The following is an 18,412-nucleotide window of genomic DNA, read 5'->3' on the forward strand; positions in this document are numbered from 1 at the left end:
GCACTGCAATGCAAGCATGCATATCTGTACACAGAAAAAACAGATATCAGAAGTAAAAGATATTATAAGTATTTTTGTCAAAATAATTAATAAATGATATTTTTTGTTTCAAGTTAACAAAATGTGACAGAAGTCAAAGAAAAAATAAAGGCAATGACTTGCATCAAGATGAAAAACCATGTTTTTTTATACCTAAACTGGTTTATGAGGAAAAATAATGATAAAATCCACAAACCACACATGGAAAATCTGTAATTATGGGCTGAGCTTCTCAGAAACTGAATCCTCCTGACCTCTAAAGAACAGAAGCTGAGTCTCTAAATGCCGCCCCAGGATACTGTTGTTTACCATCAGCATTAAAAACAGAAAGCAAAAGGTTCAGAAAGCACCTATCAGTTCTTGGTCTTTTTCACAGGAAATACATATGGAAATATATGACAAGGACTGAATCACATTCTGTTGACATTTCTTTCTTGAAAAGCTAAACCCTGAATGTACTAACGAAATCTTACTCGTCCATGACTCAGATCCTAGCCTTGCTTTAGATGCTGTGCTCTGGATTTCAGAGAATCACAGAATCCTAGAATGGTTTCGGTTGAAAGAGACTTTGAAGATCATCCAGTTCCAATCCCCCTGCCATGGGCAGGGACATCTTCCACTAGACCAGGTTGCTCAAAGCCCCATCCAACCTGGCCTCAAACAGTTCCAGGGATGGGGCATCCACAGCTTCTCTGGACAATATGTGCCAATGCCTCGCTACCCTCACAGTAAAGAATTTCTTCCTAATACCTAATGTATACCTGCCTTCACACAGCTATGGTGCAGTAGTTGAGGAGCTGTGAGCTTTGTAGATCAGTTTAAAGGGATGTGGTGCAATGTAGCACTTGTGGGTTTTAAAACTGAGTGTGTGATAGATGGAAAGCTTTTAGCACAGGTTCTGATAACCTACAAATCATAATAGCAATACTGAAGCCTGAAGACAATATTATATTATTAATTTCTTACTTGAAAAGCCGTCTGGAACAAGCACAACTAAAAGAATACTGGAGTTGAAGAGACTGCAAGAGGAAGCAAAAATTACAGGAAGGCTGTGAGATAAACTGGCAGCTGGGCAGGGTTACACTGTTGGGACTCTTCTGGGGTTAAACTGCAACCCTGGCAGCAGGGTTACACTGTTGGGACTCTTCTGGGGTTAAACCATGACACACTCCTATTTCTGCAATTCTGATTGTGCTAAAACTGCTCACTGGGTTTTGTCCCTTTAACCTCCAAAACCAACCTTGCAAGGACAGAGCCCAATCCCAACACCCTGAATGGCTTCTGCAGTACTCTTCCTGGAAATTAAGACACTACTATAGAAAAAAAATAAAAATCCATTGTCTCCCAGTCTATTCCAGAGATGGTGGCAGACCAAGTTCATACATTCTGTTTGTCAGCAAAATGCATAGAAACTACTGAACACTTAGAGAGGGAGGGGGGAAAGGAGTGTCTTATAATGAATTTTACCTAAGTCATCCACAGAGATTTGAGCACCACTTTGATTTTAAGCATGTTATTAAAACCACTGAACTCAGTGACTAAAATTCATTCATGTAAATGCAATACAGTGAATGCAAATGGGATTACTCACTGGCCAAAACGGACTTATTAAATGTATTGCAGAGTAAGGGAACAAAACTAAGGCCTGAATGTAGAAGCAATAGTGAAGGAGATTGCATTGTGCTAAGGAACAATAGCAGCATGTAACAGATCTAACAAATATTAATAGATTTTTTTGGGGTTTTTTTTGTAATGAATAAAATATACTGGTTCTTTCACACTGGAAAGAAATAAAAGAAACAGACCATCTGATTGCCTTTCAGTGCACTGTCATCTCCCCTTATTTAAAAAAAAAGCTTTTTTGGCTTGAAAATGTGTGACTTTTTATACAGTTGTTGTTGAATCTGTTTGTCTCCTTTATAGCATCTCTTTGAAAACATTAGAAGGAGCAGGTTTGTTATACTTTTGAATATAACACCTTAAAACAGACTCCTTCACAGAAGTCCAGTATTGAGAGCCACTACAATGAACACTGAAATTGTGGTTTATTGTTATGGGGGATGGAGATGGCAGAAAGTGAGTGAGAAGTGGTTACTCTCTAAGAAAGAAATGAGGAAATGTGACTTCTATCTGCTCCCAAGCTTTGTAGCAATTCCTACCTAGGGCTGGTCATTTAAAAACCCTCTAGCAGGAGAGGATCATGAGCCAAGAAAATCTTTTTGCACTGCTAGAGCCACAAGGTACAAACAGGGTCTGTAATTATCATTAGTAACCTTGCAACTTAGGAAACAACAAAAAACCATGAGGAAATTGACTGATTTCCCACCAGATGAAGGGTTTTCTTTCTGTAAGGAAAGGTGCTGAAAAACTGGAAATTCTCCTACAGTTCATCAAAAATAGCCCTGTAAATTTGCTCCATCCGTATGTACATTCCTCTGTAACAGTTTCTATTCCCAACTCATTCATGTCTTTATAAATTTAACTCTTCTCAACATTTTATTTCTCTCTCCCTCATGACTTGGCTTGACTTTCCAAATAGAAAGTTACCTCCATAAAACCTCCACAATTAAGATTTTTTTTAAAGTTATTTTTGAAGACTGAACTGTTGCATTTACCTGACTTAAGTAAGTTTCCAGCACTCCTCCATGGACATGCAGTTCTTGTCATCTCCTTTTTATGGCCCAATTCCCAGATGGTTAGATACCTTACTTTCAGTGGAGCTGTGTTGTCAGAGAGTCTGCCTCACAGCTTTTCCATGGTAGATCATTATTTTTTTTATCTGCTACTCCTTGTGTCTAGATTTTACTTCTGCAAAAATTTCATCAGTGCCATCAACACCTCACATTTTTCCTGACTTCTCTGGTGCATGAAAAACACAAAGAATCATACTCTTTTCAGTTACGTACTCAACCACCAGTTTCCTCCATCTTTAGCTCATGATTGCTCCTCATAATTTTAAAAGCTTTCATAAACTTGCTGGACTGGATGTAAAAAAACAGGCTTTCTAATATGTACCTTTCCATCTCTGTGTTAATTTTCCCTCCATAAAAGCACAAAACCCTCCTGCTCTGAATCATTTATATTTGGAGAGGGCTTTCTTGTCCTATAATGCAGTGTTTCTAGTTCTGTTTGATTCTTTCATTATACTGCTGCCTGCATAACATATCAAATTTCACTGGTTTTTTTCCTATTTTAAAAATTTTATTTTAAGGCCATTTATTTGCAATATCCCTTCCTATTTTTGGCATCCCTCTGTGAATGGGGGTTCAATCCCAACTGGACCACAAACTGGTCTGGAGAACAGTTCACAAGAGAAGCATCCTTCTGTCTATACTTATTGTACTCAGAAAAATCCTACTGATCCCAGAAAGGGTTATTTAGAAGTAAAAGCCTGTAAAACTAGATTCCTTGATATAGCTATATTTTTCAGAGGTGTGGGACTCCTCTCACATCCCTGCATATATGTCAGGGAGTGAAAAAAACCCCCCAACTTTCTGGTGCAGTAGTGCAGCAAACATAATGCTTATTTGCAGCTCATTTTATTTTGCTTTTGCTTTGGTTGGCTCTCAAATAATCCTTTTTATGATGTTTTATGTCTCCTCCTTACTCTCAGTTCTGTTGGTTTTTGTTGCTCTTTGGAGCTTTGATTAGGCACACCGGTTTTGCACTGCGGAATCGCACTCAATGAATGGCAAGGGGTATGATTTATTTTCTGAGTCACTGCTCAAAAGACAAACTTGCATCAATCAAAAACCAGACAAGAGAGTGTGACACCACAAAGTGATATGCTAGGAGGCGCTTACAGCAAAAAGGACAGGTGGTCTTTGATAGCTGACTTACATTGCAGGTCACTAATCACAGAGATTAGCAGCAAGGTGATAGACAGCGCCTGTTCTGGGAAGCAGCATGTCATATCATCCAATTTTCTGTCAAAATGTGAGGGTTTAAACAGTACAGATAGCTTTATGTACTTCCCATATAGTTATGGCAACAGGGTGATGAGAAAGCTGGAAGAGTGAAATATCTTGTCTGCAAGAAAATGTTAGCATGAGCTCTGGTGGGTTGATTCCACCTCCACCTCACTGCTGAAGGAAGCAAAAGGACTACTTCTCACAGTCATTTGTTTTCCTCTGCAAAACTGCCTATGCAGAAATGGCATAATTTTACTTGGTAGAGCATGCTTCTTGTCTTCTTGAACTCGATCTCATTTCACTGCTTAGGGCAATATTTTTCCCTATTTTTTTATTGCTCCAGCCCTTTGTAGAATGAGCACAGCCATAGGATGCTGAGCAACAAGCTTAATTTTATATTCCCTCCTTTGGGCTACACAAATTGAATCATTAACTAAGACCTAAAGCTGGTAAGTAGTTATCAAGTATCCTTTCTTTCACTTTATAGAGGAAGAGATGAGCCACGGGAAGTCAAAGTGAATTGCTGAAGGTGGTACAAGAAGAAAACAACACAACTGAGGGCAGCAACTTCGTCTCCAAGGCTGAGTCTGATATTGAGCCCTGGATTTTCTTGAGAACCAAGTCACATAAGCATAGTAGAATAAATAATTTAAAAAACTGTGGCCACTGCATGCCTGTGTTGGAGAGCAGTAGCACAAACCGCAGGTATTATTAACAAGATGTTCTCTCTTGTTCGATAGTGTCCTTCAGACTGAAGGACTGTGGAGCATGGACAATTGCAGTTGTATCTGACCTGTTAAACCCCATTGTGAGTGATGAAAACCCCACTCAGAATCAAAAGGGAGACAGATTTTCACTTTGTATATTAGTCTTCTCAAAGACACCAACAGATACTGGGAACAAACAGCAATGTTATTTGGGAAGTTAGCTCCAACTCGGGATTCTAAGGTGCAAAGAAAGAAGTTGTGAGTTCAGATGATTAAATGACTTTGTGTCTGTGATTATTAATACCCCACATGAAATAAAGTCATCATCTGGTATTTTACATCATATTTAAAAGAAGGCAGTGCACTGTGACAGTCCTACCACTTCCATGAGGATGCAAATGCCTTGTTCAAGTCTCCTTATTGTGATTTCATAGGCTCATGGAAAGGCTTGGGTTGGAGCAAACTTTAAAGATCATCTAGTTCCAACATTACTGTCACAGGCAGGGATGCCATGCACTAGTTCAGGCTGTTTAGAGCCCCATCCAGCCTGACCTTGAAAAAACCTGTCCTTGACACAAAATTTTGCACCTGAGAAATCTTATTTGGTCATTTTCACTTGTCAAAAATTGTCTAAGATGTTGACTCCCATTCCACCTCATGTAAAGCACAAACCTGGAATAAATGTAGTAGTGAATGTTCTCTTTGATGCATTCAGCAAATAGCTAGGCATGTACTCAGGGGTTATTCAAATCAAATTTGTATTGCCTGGTGATCAGAGTCAGCAATGATCAGATCTTAGCAAATACACCACTGTGGCTTAAACAGTGTGATGCCATTTACCAGGTTTCTGGGAGATTCTTCTATAACATAAAGGATTCCTTTGTTTTTTATTAAGCTTTAAGCTTCAGATTTATAACAGAGGTTCAAATCCCATGAGGTCTTTGTAGGAAATAAATTAAGCTATAGGTATAACATCCTCTCACGTTTTTGGCAAAGATTTAGGAAAGAAGCAGGCACAAGAGAGGAGAATGAAAAGTTGAATTAATACTGCTTGGCTTCGACCCAGTACTCAAAGAAACTAACAAAACCTCCCTTTTCTGGTCTCAACCACTAAGCCTTTCTTCTACTGGTAAGAGACTTGCTAGGCAGTTGGTAATGCCTTGTCCAAAAGATGTGGTTTTTGACCTTTTAATGAATAAATCTAAAATTGCATTAAGCTGGAGGCCCACAAAAGCTTGAAATAGTACTGACGGGAAAACATGAAGGAGGCTGGAATGCAATTATCTCAATTATTTCTGGTTTACAACTCACTAAGTCTTCTGTCACGGGCTGGAACATTTAACCTGTGCTAGTAGAAGATTTTAGGGCCTGAAGTTAAAAATTCTTTTGAATAATTTCTGACAAGTATAAGCAGTCTGCAGTTGCAGCCATCAGAACCCTACTCTGGCTTAGGCCAAAATGGAAATTACTTCGGAAAAATCTTAGTTTTATATTGAAATTCTCATTATGAGTCTATTAGCCATTCTTGAATGAAGTGGGTTCTCTTCAGAACCTCAATTTAATAGACAATGCATAATGGCATTTAAATAATAAATGTCAAAAGATACAGCCTGACTATGTACACTATTTTATGGTCAGCCTCTTTCTATGTCAGACTCAAGGTTTGAGTGTATGACGTGCCATACATCCAAACCCCATGTGAAAACTGCCCATTTATCAGCAAATCTCAGTGTGATAAAAGAACCAGTGAAATAAAATGCAGGTAGTCACTGAAAGTATTCCCATTCTTTCTCCAAAACCCACCTTTTGCTAATTTGGGCTCTTGCCTGGGATACAGGAAGCCAACATTTATGTCCTTAAGCTGAGTCAGACAGGATGAAGTTTTGAATGTGCCTCAAGCATCCTCGGTGAAAGCCCTTAGCATAGTCCTTTCCAATCTGTTTGGGAGAATTTTTCCTTTTTCTTCCAGAAAATAAAAAAATGGCCTGGGGTTTTGTTTGTTTGTTTGTTTTTTTAACAACAACAACAAAAATCATAATTTCTTGTCATAGAACTGTAGAATGGAATCTATGACAACAAGTAAGATGTCTTTGTGTTGGAAGGGACCTTGAAGATCATTTATTTTTAATCCCTGACATGGACATGGACACCTTTCACTAGACCAGGTTACTCAAAACTCTTTCCAACCTGTCCATGAACACTTCCAGGGATGGGGCACCTACAATTCCCTTGGGCACCCTGAGCCAGTGTCTCATCTCTTAGACAATAAGAAAAGGCTGGTACAGGACTCACTCAGGGTGTTAAGCCTCATAACCACTCCTGGGTAAGCTTTGTGTCTAATTCTCAGTGTTCTGTTGAGGCCTACAGGAAACCTTTATAATTAAATTGTGACCCAAATGAAAATGTAGTAAGAATCCCAAGGCGATTCCCATGAACACCTTGGGCCATTCAACCTCTTTATTCCACAATTAGGCAAGTGAATTCCCATGTTTAGATACACTAGCTTTGTATCCCTACTTCTCTGTCAATAAAGTGAACAAGGAAACTATCCATCTTTATTACCCCTGTATGGACTGGCTGCAGTTAATTTGGAAGAGAAGATGGGGACAGTGGTTGTGAAGGATGATTTAAGAATCAAGGTTGATCCTTTCCCTCTGTCCGCTTCAGCAAATTTCTCTGCAGGACCACTGAATGTGGCAGTCCCTCATGAATCTGCCCTCTGGAGAGTTTGCCTAATGCCATTTGACTCTTAAATACTTTAGTCTTCCACAACATCTTGTGTGCAGTGCCCCAGTGTGACTATGTGTGGTGTGAAGAAGTACTTGTCTCATTTGAACTCACTGTTTACAGTCTTCTTCATGGGAATATTGATAAGCCCCCAGCCTTGCCAAAAGAAAAGAGGCCTTGAACTCACATCCATTCTCGGGTGTATCTTTTTGCTATCAGACATTATTTCCGAAAAGAACTGAATGGAGGCCAGGACTCTTTTAGGAAAGAAAGCATGTCTGTCTTTTCTGCCTGCAGCCACCACCCTGTATCCATATTCCTTAGTAAACACATCACATTGATGAGCACCTCCTGCTTGAAACAGAGCTCAGAGCATCCTTTGTTTTACACCTTTCAAGTACAGCCTGGAGTCTGAGCAGCTCACAGGGTGGCAGCTGGAACTGAATGAGACCTGTAGTATAAAACTCACAAGATCTGGATTTCTTCTCCTTTTTGTCATTGGCTTGACTGTGAAAACAATGGAAAAATAGTTTTGGCCGGAAGTGAATTGAACAGCAGGGAATTCCATAAGCTCAACTGAATTTGGAGGAACATACTCAGAGTTATGCTCAGAAAGTATTGCTAGGGAAAAATTTATTTCGTATTTGCCTATTTATTAAGACTAATTATATAGACACTTTGCAGAACTGTAAGATGAAAACCTTCCTGCAGCAGGGCTCTCACCTAATCAGGCAGGACAGACAGCATAGGGGAAAAAGTATTATCATCCCCCTTTTGCATGCAAAAGGAACTATATTATCCAGTTACTTGAATTCAAGCAAATAACACAGGAAACTCCTGCAGGACTAGTCACAAGGCCAACCTGTCCATGTCTTATGACAGTGTCACGTGTAAAGATGTCCTTCCTCTTGTCACAGATGCTGTGGTGCTGGGCAATCTCTTATTGCCTTCCTTCAGCAGGGGGAGAAACCAACCTGTTTTCTTGTTCTGACAAAATTCCCGAAAGGATTGAACTTCAAACTAAGTTTATAAAAATATGAATTATCTGTAAAAAAGACTGCAAGGGCTCATGAATTGATTCATTTTAGGACTTCTCTGCGAGATAATCAGAGTTCATTGAGAGATGCTAGAGACTGATTAATCAGTGTAACCCCTACTGTGTCCAGAGCCTCATTCTCAATGGCACAATAAGCTTATTCAGTAGGAAGTGTATTTTCTTAGGTGAAATGTCTATGGGGAAAAAATCGAGAGGAAAAAATAGTGAATTAGAAATAGAAAATGTTTGGGGTTTTTTCCTGTTATTCATTGGAATAACAAGGAGGGATATCACCTCTAGGAAGAGATTTTAAGCACCTCCAAGAGGATTTACACCTGATTGCTAGGTTGCAGTTTAGCATTGCACGTACAAGGATATGGAGAAAAGGCTCTCGGGGGACCTTACAGCACCTTCCAGTGCCTGAAGGGGCTACAAGACAGCTGGAGAGTGTAATTTGACAAGGGCATGGAGTGACAGGACAAGGGGGAATGACTTTGGACTGACAGAGGGTAGGATTAGATTAGATTAGATTAGATTAATTAGATTAGATTAGATAGTAGGAAGAAATTCTTCCCTGTGAGGGAGGTGAGGCACTGGCATAGCCTGTCCAGAGAAGCCGTGGCTGCCCCATCCCTGGCAGTTTTCAAGGCCAGGTTGGGGCTTTGAGCAACCTGGTTTAGTGGAAGGTGTCCCTGCTCCTTAGATGATTCTTAAGGTCCCTTCCAACCCAAACATTTCAATGATTCTGTGATTCGATGACCTTCCAAAACGGACATCAATACACTCTTTCAGATGTGCAAATGTCACTCTACTGAAAGGTGCATTAAGGAGGGATCTTAAAAAGGTAATGATAACTGATACTGTAGTTCAAGTAAAAAAATCAAACATTACATTTATTCTATTCTTGCAAAATTCTGCTCTTCTACTTGACTAAAGCTACCAGCGTAACAGCAGGGTTTATTTTTCCATTTTTTTTTTTTAACACATGGTAAAACCTCAGATTTCTTACTGCTTTAGCCTTCAAGGAAGTCCATTTTCATCTCTCCCATGTTACAGGCAGAACAGACTGGCAGAAAGGAGATGACCAGACCAAATAATGCAGGAAGTCAGTGGCACAGACTACACAAACTCCAGCTCCTGTTGGCACATCAGAAATTTTTTGCTGGAGTCCTTGGATTCTGTGCCAGTAATAATGAAATCCAATCATATTTCAGTTGATAAAATGCTAGACAAGAGCATTTTATCAAATAAAGTCCAAGTCCAAACTGAAAAATAAATTCTGCATTGTTGGTATTAAGATCACTAGTTTAGTGACTAAGTGATGAATCTTCTTTTTTGCCATAGGAAAACATCTTGTATTTGACTTTGTGTGGCAAAACAGAAGAACTTATTAAATCTTTCGCATAAGAACAAGTTTTTATAACATTTTAAAAAATGAGTGGAAAGGCCCACTCTTTTGCTGAAGAAAAGCTCGGCTGCCATGCAAAGGAATCCATCTTAAAGAACGTTCACCAAAAACACATTGTGGGAAGAAAAGGAAAAAGCAAATGAAGAAGGCAGGGAAGGGAGAAAGTGATTGGAGGTGTAAATGGCTCTTCTTAGTCATACCTTTAATGACTAGCTAGACCAAAGATTAAAAGTAATTGAACTAGCTCTCAATCAACAAAAGATGCAAGTAGGTTGCAAAACAGAGTGGGATTATATTAGTTTACACTAAACCAAGAGTAATTAGTGTTTGAGCAGGGCTTTATAAGCAGAAATTGCTATATAAATGCTAATTATTACTATTTGTTTCAAATAGATGCAACAAACACAATCTTTTACACGCCTTAGGAAGTAAAAGACAATAAAGCAAAACTCAGTAACAGGCTCCATCATTTGGCTGAGACTTATCGATCACATTTGGAAAGCATATGGAGTCTTATTCAGTGGCTGTCTCTGAATCCTGAGTGTTTCATGTGAAGTCATAGGTGACTGTCTATCTCTGGAAAGCCTATATTCTGGGAAATGATAAAAAAAAACCCAATAGCCCACCCATAGCAACAAGGTTGACAGCTCCACCAATGTCCAAAGAATAGAGAAGAAGACCACAGGTTTCAGTGGCAAGCAAACCATCTTCATTTTGGGCCATGCAAAAGTTCCTGAGATGAAGAGATAGTTATGTCTACTGCTGAGAAGCAAGACTCTGGGAAACAGCACCAGTTTCTCTTATGCCCTGCTGTACCACTAATTTATTGTGTAATCGTGGACAAGGCATTTAACCTTTTGGGCCCATTTTATGAGAAACAGATATAACCATTCTCCAACTGTTTCACAGCCAAGTAAAAGGTCTTTTTTGATGCTTTTAAGCATGTCATTTCAATAAATAATTTATGAGACATATCACTATTAAGAAGATGTCTGAGAGAGTCTAGTAATCTAACAAGAAACTTATGTGGTGAGATCATAGTTTCAGGATGGATTCCGGGCCATAACATGCTAAAGATTTGCAAAGATTATTAGGCTTGTTGGAATCATGGACATAAAAGAACCCTAAAATAAAATGCTTATCTACTTTTTTTGCAATAATTTTTTTACCAATTTCCTTCCTACCTTGGCAAACTCTTGCAGAGAAGAATGATAAATCGCAGAGGTCCAACCACTGCGAAAGTTTTAAAAATCGCAAGGGATAATTCAATTACAAAAAAGCAATTTGTATGAAAGAAATATTTTGCCAGGATATGAGCTAATAAAACCCTCTATATTTAAGCTCATGATTTTCAAGGCAGTATACAAATGTTAATTTATTAGCACTTATGTCTGTAAAGGAAGCAGTACAGATGGAGACAGAGGAGACAGCAACATCCTCAGTCATACGGTCCTGAAGCCAAATGTCTCATTGTACATATCATTGCCCAAGTGAAGCTGGATCAATGCTTGCATCTGTTGGATGCAGAAATCTGCAGGAAATCCAATTGCCAAGAATCCTTTAAACATAAGTTTGTTTTCACCAAAGTGCAGGCTCCTGGGTTTGAAAATGTCAACCTCAGTAAAAGAATGGTACCCTTTTCAATGTTTCTGATGACAAACCCTGCTTGAGATGTTCCCTCCTGCTAGGGCTCAGCCACCCTGCTGCTTCCTGCCTCCCTGGGGATACTGATGCAGCTGTTCATAAAACCACACCATAAGCAGATCAGGGAAATTGTCTGGAAATTAGAAGAAAAAAGAGCCCTTATCTGCCATAACCTTACCTTTTTATTTTTGTAGCCTACCCCAACTTTAATGGAGTGAGATTAATATCAATCTGGTTTTATCGGGGCATTTCACAATTAGATGCAAGGCTCAAGCAAGAGGAAATACACTGAGGTGGGAAGGAAAACAGATTGGGATACTCTTTTCTATCATCTGAGTTGGCAGACAGAGCTGTTTCCACTTTAGGTCATGCATGCAATAACTTGTCTGACATAAAAATCTGAATTTTTAACCAGTTCTCAAGCAAAAGAGCAGGGGGTTTTCTAATAACCATTCTAGACCCTCTTTTCCAGAACCAGCCCCTGCCATCCATGGGTAGGTGTACATTTTGTGACTTTGAGAGATAGTATTGCTCCCTTCCTTGACAAGAGAGCTGCTGCTGCTTCATGGAAGCTTGCTGAAACCCCTTGATCCATGTCCACAAGTCATCTATTCCTCCTCTTTGCTTACAGAGCAAAGTTTCTCTGCCCTTAATTGGAATTTCTGTTGAGACTTTATTCTCTCTGCCATATCTTTACTACACTGTTTTCAAGAAAAGTTGAAAACTGATGTAAGCAAGCCAGTTAAATGCAGCCAGCATCTTTTCCCTCCCTTTACTTCCTTGTTTTCTTTCCTTTTTTTTCCTTTTTTTTTCCTCCTTGTATTTAAGTAGCAACTGTTGGTATCCCGTGTCGGAAAAATGAATGTTAAAAAAATAGATCTTTCTTACTACTTTTTAGCTTTTTGCTTTGGAAATCATGCTGTGCATAAGCTATATCTTAAGGTATTCCACAAATCACTAGTTTTCTGCCTACATTTCTGACCAATGAGGACTAAATCTGTTGTGTCATCTCCTGAATGGAACTGAGTTTTACACCACCATGGTTTTTGTGAACTCTGCAGCTGATCCAAAGGCCTTTAAATTACTTGGAAGTATTTTCCATTCATTTCACTGGGGGACTAAAATGAGTCTTTATAAGCTCGGCTCTCTCTACAAAACCTTTTAATGTTCACTTTTATGGTATGGGCTGCACTGCATCATATTTCAGTCTCCAAAAGTGTCAGTGCTGAGGACAAAAAAGATTGAAATTAAGAAAATGGAGTCTTTTGAAAAACTCCTTCTCAGGGTGAGCCAAAATGAAACTATGAAGAAACATGTAAGAGAGCACATTGGCAATTTTCTCAGATGTAACCTGTGACCTTGGGAGCTGCTGATTTGCCCCCGTGGACCCTTGTGGGAGCCTGGATTTGATGGAGCAGGTTTTTCGCCAAAATTAGGTTTCTTTTTGACATAATAAGCATAGTGCCTTTTATGATTAAAGCATTTTAAAAATTTTCTTTCCATAATTATATATAGCTGGGGTCTGGAGCAGTCCAGCCTTCAAGCTGTCAATAAACACATTTAGTGCTGAGTTGGGTCATTAGGCTTACAAACAGGTTGAACCTAAACACTGGGGGTTTTAAACTGATTTCTTGGGTAGGTAAAGAGATATTTATATTTTCATTTAGTTTGAGTGATACCAGCACCTGCCACTTGCTCTAAACAGCAGTTAACCCATACTCCAACTCCCTCTGTCAACTCCTGTTGATGAAAAGCAGAGCAGATAAATTAATGGCTCCCCTGAGAGAAGAGAAATGAGAAGGCTCATGTAAACAAACACCTCACAAAATACAACTGTATTAATGGGAATGGAAATGAAAGAGAAAATGCCTCTCCCCATCCTTGACAGCCACAGCAGGCTGGAGCCAAACACTCACAATGAAGCTAAAGGTGGGGAACACACACCAGGCTCTTTGGGGCTCGTCCAGTGGCCATTAGTTCAGATGGAAATATTTCAGTCCAGCTGACACCAGTGGCAGCTTTTTTGGAACATCTGACTTTGTAAATGTGACCCTTGCCCCTCTATGCTGGCATGGACACAAGGTCCCGCTGCTGAAAGTTGCACCCTGCAAACAGTAATTAAAAGTGAGAGGAGGTGAAATATGTGATTTTTTTAAAAAAATCTGGTTTTCTCTTAGGGAAATACAGAGGATGATCCATGCTCCTTGGCTTCTTACCTCACCTGAGCGTAGGCTTGGTATCTTCAGCTGCTCTGTCTCAAATGTGCTGGGGGCATGGGGCGGTGACATAAACTGAAGAACATTCAACTACTTCCTCTGTAAAGGGATAATGTTAAGACACTTAGATATCATAGACTCATAGAATGGTTTGGGCTGAAAGGGACCTTAAAATTATCTAGTTCCAGCCCCCCTGCCATGGGCAGGGAACCTTCCACTAGAAGATGATGGGGTTGACAATCTTACAAAAAGCAAATGTGCAGGTCAGTTGATTGCGCTCTAGTCGGGGGATAAATCTAATTAAGAAAAATTTTTTCCTCCCATCTTTGTGACCTTTCTCTCTCAAATATGCTTTTTCCCCTTTCCCCATAATGGGAAACTGTATTTTAGTTTCTTTTCCTGTAACTGCTTTGGAGTGGTCCTGGGCACTGCAAGGCTTGTGCACCTCACAGTCTTCCAAGGCAGAGAAAAGTTTGCACAGACAAAAAAATTAAAGCAAAGACTTCTTCCCTATCTCACCCTGGCTGGTCAATTTTACCCATGCACATCTCCTTCCTTGAGATAATACTAGCATCTGTGTGACTCTCATCTGGCATAAAATGCTTGCAGAAAGGAAAATAAATCAAAAGTGGGGGTTTTTTTCAGACCAGGAATCCAGGGATCCATTCTGGTTCCCACTGCTGCATGGTGGGACTGGGCACAGGGCAGCCAGAATTAGCTGGTGGTCAAAGTTACAGCCTGACGAAGAATTTATGAAAGAGAGTAATTCTGTCTTTAGGGTAAAGGCATGTCCCACGTCTGTATCATCCTGCTGTCCTATTCAAGATGGCAACATAACTCCTGTCTGTTCTGTTTAACCAGAGGTTGCAACGTCTGGACAGAGGGCAGGAGCATTTTTGCCAGACTGGAGGATCTTAAGTGCCTTTTTGTCTCCCTCACACCTCAGCTACTCCTGGAACGCAGAGGAGAAGCCCATAGCTGAACTTTCTCAGCTAAGCCGAGCTTCTGTTAGGCTACAAATTGTAATTTGGTGAAGGATGTGTTTAAGGCAGGATGGGTACAGCATCAAAGCAAGGAGCTGCAAGTGGAATTCTTATTCACATGTGTTTTACCTCCTACCCTGGCATTGCTTATTGCCTGTGTGTTGCCTTGGACCAGAGCCAGCGAGACAAACAATGTTCTCTGTGTAATTATATGCTTAATGGAAACAAGCAGACGTCCCACAGCCTAGGTTTGGAGGGGACTGCTTCTTAAGTAGTTGCCTCTGAAAAGGAGCTGGGAAGGAACATGCCAAAGTCATACAGAAGCGACAGCCGAAGGGCACCCTTCATAGTAGGAGCATGTAGTCTAGGCGCTACGATGTGCCTAATAAAAGTACCACTAATAAAAGTCAGTGCCTCCTTTGGCACTTTCTCAGATGGTGAATCAAGAGCAAGAAGTTGCACGAAGTGGCCATTGTGGCCTGCTGAGGAGCAGGCAGCTGCAGCTCTGAAAGCATATGATATGATCGGTACCAAAACACAACCCAGAAGTGTGACAAAGAGGTGATGTGGCTGTATTTTTGGGGACATGGATTATTTCCCTTCCAGACTGGTTTTCAACATCACCCTTTTTCTAGATGTTAATGGTCTTATTAGGGCAGCAGCAATAAATAAGTATGTCTAACCTGGAGCCCCATTAGTGTAAAACCCAGCATTATATACCTATTTATTAACTTTGCATAAACTGCGTTGGCACGAGGATGGAAGCATGAGCCTCCTTCCACCTTCCATTCCACTGTCTCTGCTGTGACAAGGGCAGGACAGCAGCTGGGCTTGAGCATATTTTAAGCTCCTGATTTTATGCTGCTGTGCAGAGCTGCTCTCAACACGAGGGCTCAGCATAAATGTACAGGGAAGGGGCGATAGGATCACAGACAGACACTGTCAAGATCCTGGCCTAAGGCAAACATGCCTGTGGCTTTCTTACTTCATGCTTTTCAGCTCAAATTAGCTTATCTGTGTCAGAGAGGGCAGCTGTTCCATGGGGGAAGGAGGAGGGAAGGTGTAGATCACGTATCTGACTCCAGAATCTTGAAAAAAAAGTAAATGTGGTGGGAAAGCAGCAGACACAGCGGCTGAGACCCCTACCTTGAGACCAACACTTTCCCCCATGGGACTGCAGAAAGAGAAACACTCCAGGGAAAATGCTTAAGCAGTGCATTAATTAGGTCAATACTATTAAGAGGCCTCAGTCCCTTCCATAGCTGACACCTCCCACCTTTTTTCTGCCCTGTGTTTATTACAAACCTGTATAAGAATTCTAGTAGATTTCCAGCTGGCCCAGGGTCTTATATAGGCTAAGGCTGAAATTAAAGCACTTCACTAAGACATAAGAAACGGTCTCAGGAGTTTTTAAGTTTGGAAACAAACATAGCTAAACTTAACCCCCCACCCCCAAACCCTCAAGCAAACAAACAAGCAGACAGCAACAAAAGCTGTAAATGGCTTTGATGGTTACATTTATTGCTAAACCAGAATGCTAATAACGTACTGGTCCTCAACCATATTTTTCACCAATCTAATCTGGGAATTCATCTCAACTGAAGTCCAAGACACAAATGAGATATCTACACTAGTAAATTGAACATTTTATTACAGTAAATAACTCTCTGGGACTATTCCCTGGAATTGAGGACAACTGGCATGGAGAAGCCTTCATCTATATAAAAAACCCTCCTAGGATCCAAAACAAGGTGATGTAATCTGCCGTTTGGGACTGGATCCTGGCCTTTGGTTATGCCTTAGTTGTGCTCAGAAATTGTATGCCCAGGTCAAAACCTTGCTAGGAACCTCTATAAATTGCTGTTTAGCTGCTATTCAACAATATAAACAATTACCCTTGGTATTGTTTTATTTACTAGCACAAGTAGAGTCAAAACTACATCTTGCCAAACTGTAAGGAAGTAGGTACCTCCATATTTACAGTAGTTTTCAGATCCTTTTGTAAAAGAAAATACTCTTCTTCTTATGATTATGAGTTAATTATGCAAGCCCTGAAGTAAGTGTGATATCCTGTTCTTAAACCCAGTCTAGCATTATCTTACGTGCATTCCAGAGCTTGAAAGAACTGCATGTTGGTAGTCTCACAGCTGGTAGGCTCAAATGTAACAGTAATTGAGACCTTGGGTTTGTTTTTTTAAGGAAAACCCTGCTCCTTCCCCTTCCTCCCAAGATTGTTGAGCAGTGTAACTTTTCTCAGCATTCAATTTAATTTTCTTTATCTCTATTTTTCCTCCTCTTTTTTTTTTTTTTTTTTTACTTAAGAGAAAAAAAATCAACAACATTAAATGAAACTAATATTTCATTAGAAACCTATTGATGGAGAAGATATCATTTAGAACAGGTTGTCTGGGAGTGAAGGCAATGTCAGCCAGAAAGGAAATGCTGCCAGCTTGCCCTCCTGACTCTCATCTCTGATTTTGAGCCATTACATGAAGCTCTGCAAATCACCGAACAATGTGAACAATAATGAAGGCGTGTTTAAGAAAGAAAGATGCCATTTGCAGGGGGATTACTGGACGTGAATGGTCTCTCTCCCAGCTCTTGGCAAAGAACGAATTGCAACTGCATTGTCGTCAAATCAAATATTCCTACAGCACCCCTAGGGATTGTTTTGCAATTTTGTTAATATTTTAAAAGCATCCCTTGATCTCTCCCATGCCTGCCTGCAGCTATGATTTCATTTTGCTCTGAAACAGATGTCTATTCTTTCTCTCTCTCCCTTCTACCCTCTCTCCCTTCAAGTGTTCACCTTAATAAGGTACATTATGAGCAATTGATTTTGAAGCCCATGAGCACGTGGAATTCAGCAGGAGACAGACCATTTTAATCCTGCCATATTTGGAGAACTGGCCTTTTTGCCAAGATTGGTCAGACATAAGTCTTCTCAGAAGAAAAAAAAGAAAAAGCAAATGAGGAAATAGAAGCTTTCTCTTAGAGTCACAGGATAGAAATGCAGAACCATGACTTTAGAGAACCTTGGAGGCCTGATCCTGAAAGCCTGCCTCCAAGCTGAATTCCCAACATTATCTTAAATTAGCTATGAATTACACATTACACGAGGGACAAACACTTTAGCAAGTTCTGCTGAGCTAGGAAAAAGGGTCATGGTTTTACACAAAAAGAGGGTCAGTTCAGACTAGGTACATGTAAGACGTTTAAAATGAGGGTGGTGAGACACTGGCACAGGCTGCCCAGAAAGGCCACGAATGTCCCATCCCTGAAAACATTTGACAGGTTGGATGGGGCCCTGACCAACCTGATCAAGTTTAAGATGCTTCTGATCTTGGTAGGGCAGGGTTGGACCAAATGGCCTTTAAAAAATCCTTTTCAACCTAAACCATTCTTGCTTTGATGATTTTTTCAATGAAAACTGAGTGAACTAGTACTGGAGGCATACCAACAAATGAATCAAAGCCTGGGCTCTTAGTACATTTTTCTGTGAAAGAATACTTAACAGAGTCCTAACCAGACCAAGGCTACCTTCTGTTGCTATTTATCATCAGGCTGGTCGACATAGAGGCGGAGTCTCCCTGAAGGCCAGGGCTGTGACTTTGCTTGACATCTGCAAAGTGCCATCAATCACGTGAATTTATTACGACTCACAAGATGATAGAAAGTGTGGCCAAGTCAGGTCAAATGCCCTGGCCCTGGCCGAAGCACAGGCAGCTAAGTGATACTATT

At 40.3% G+C, this 18,412-nt stretch overlaps 1 protein-coding gene across 12 annotated transcripts in view; it reads right to left on the minus strand.

The window, feature by feature from the left end:
- The window catches only part of TENM4 (teneurin transmembrane protein 4), a 1,208,276-nt gene that overhangs the window by 348,058 nt on the left and 841,806 nt on the right, over positions 1–18,412 (minus strand). The window contains exon 1 of one of the 12 annotated variants that reach the window (XM_066175596.1): positions 13,689–13,730. The exons of the other annotated variants lie outside the window; for them this stretch is intronic. The gene's annotated coding sequence lies outside the window, so the exon portion shown is untranslated. Of the gene's footprint in view, positions 1–13,688; positions 13,731–18,412 lie in introns of those variants that run through there. 12 annotated transcript variants of the gene reach the window in all.

The sequence above is a fragment of the Chamaea fasciata genome, unplaced genomic scaffold (assembly GCF_029207755.1).
Source record: "Chamaea fasciata isolate MVZ Bird 193981 ecotype frontalis unplaced genomic scaffold, bChaFas1.0.hap1 SCAF_2, whole genome shotgun sequence".
NCBI lineage: Eukaryota > Metazoa > Chordata > Aves > Passeriformes > Sylviidae > Chamaea > Chamaea fasciata.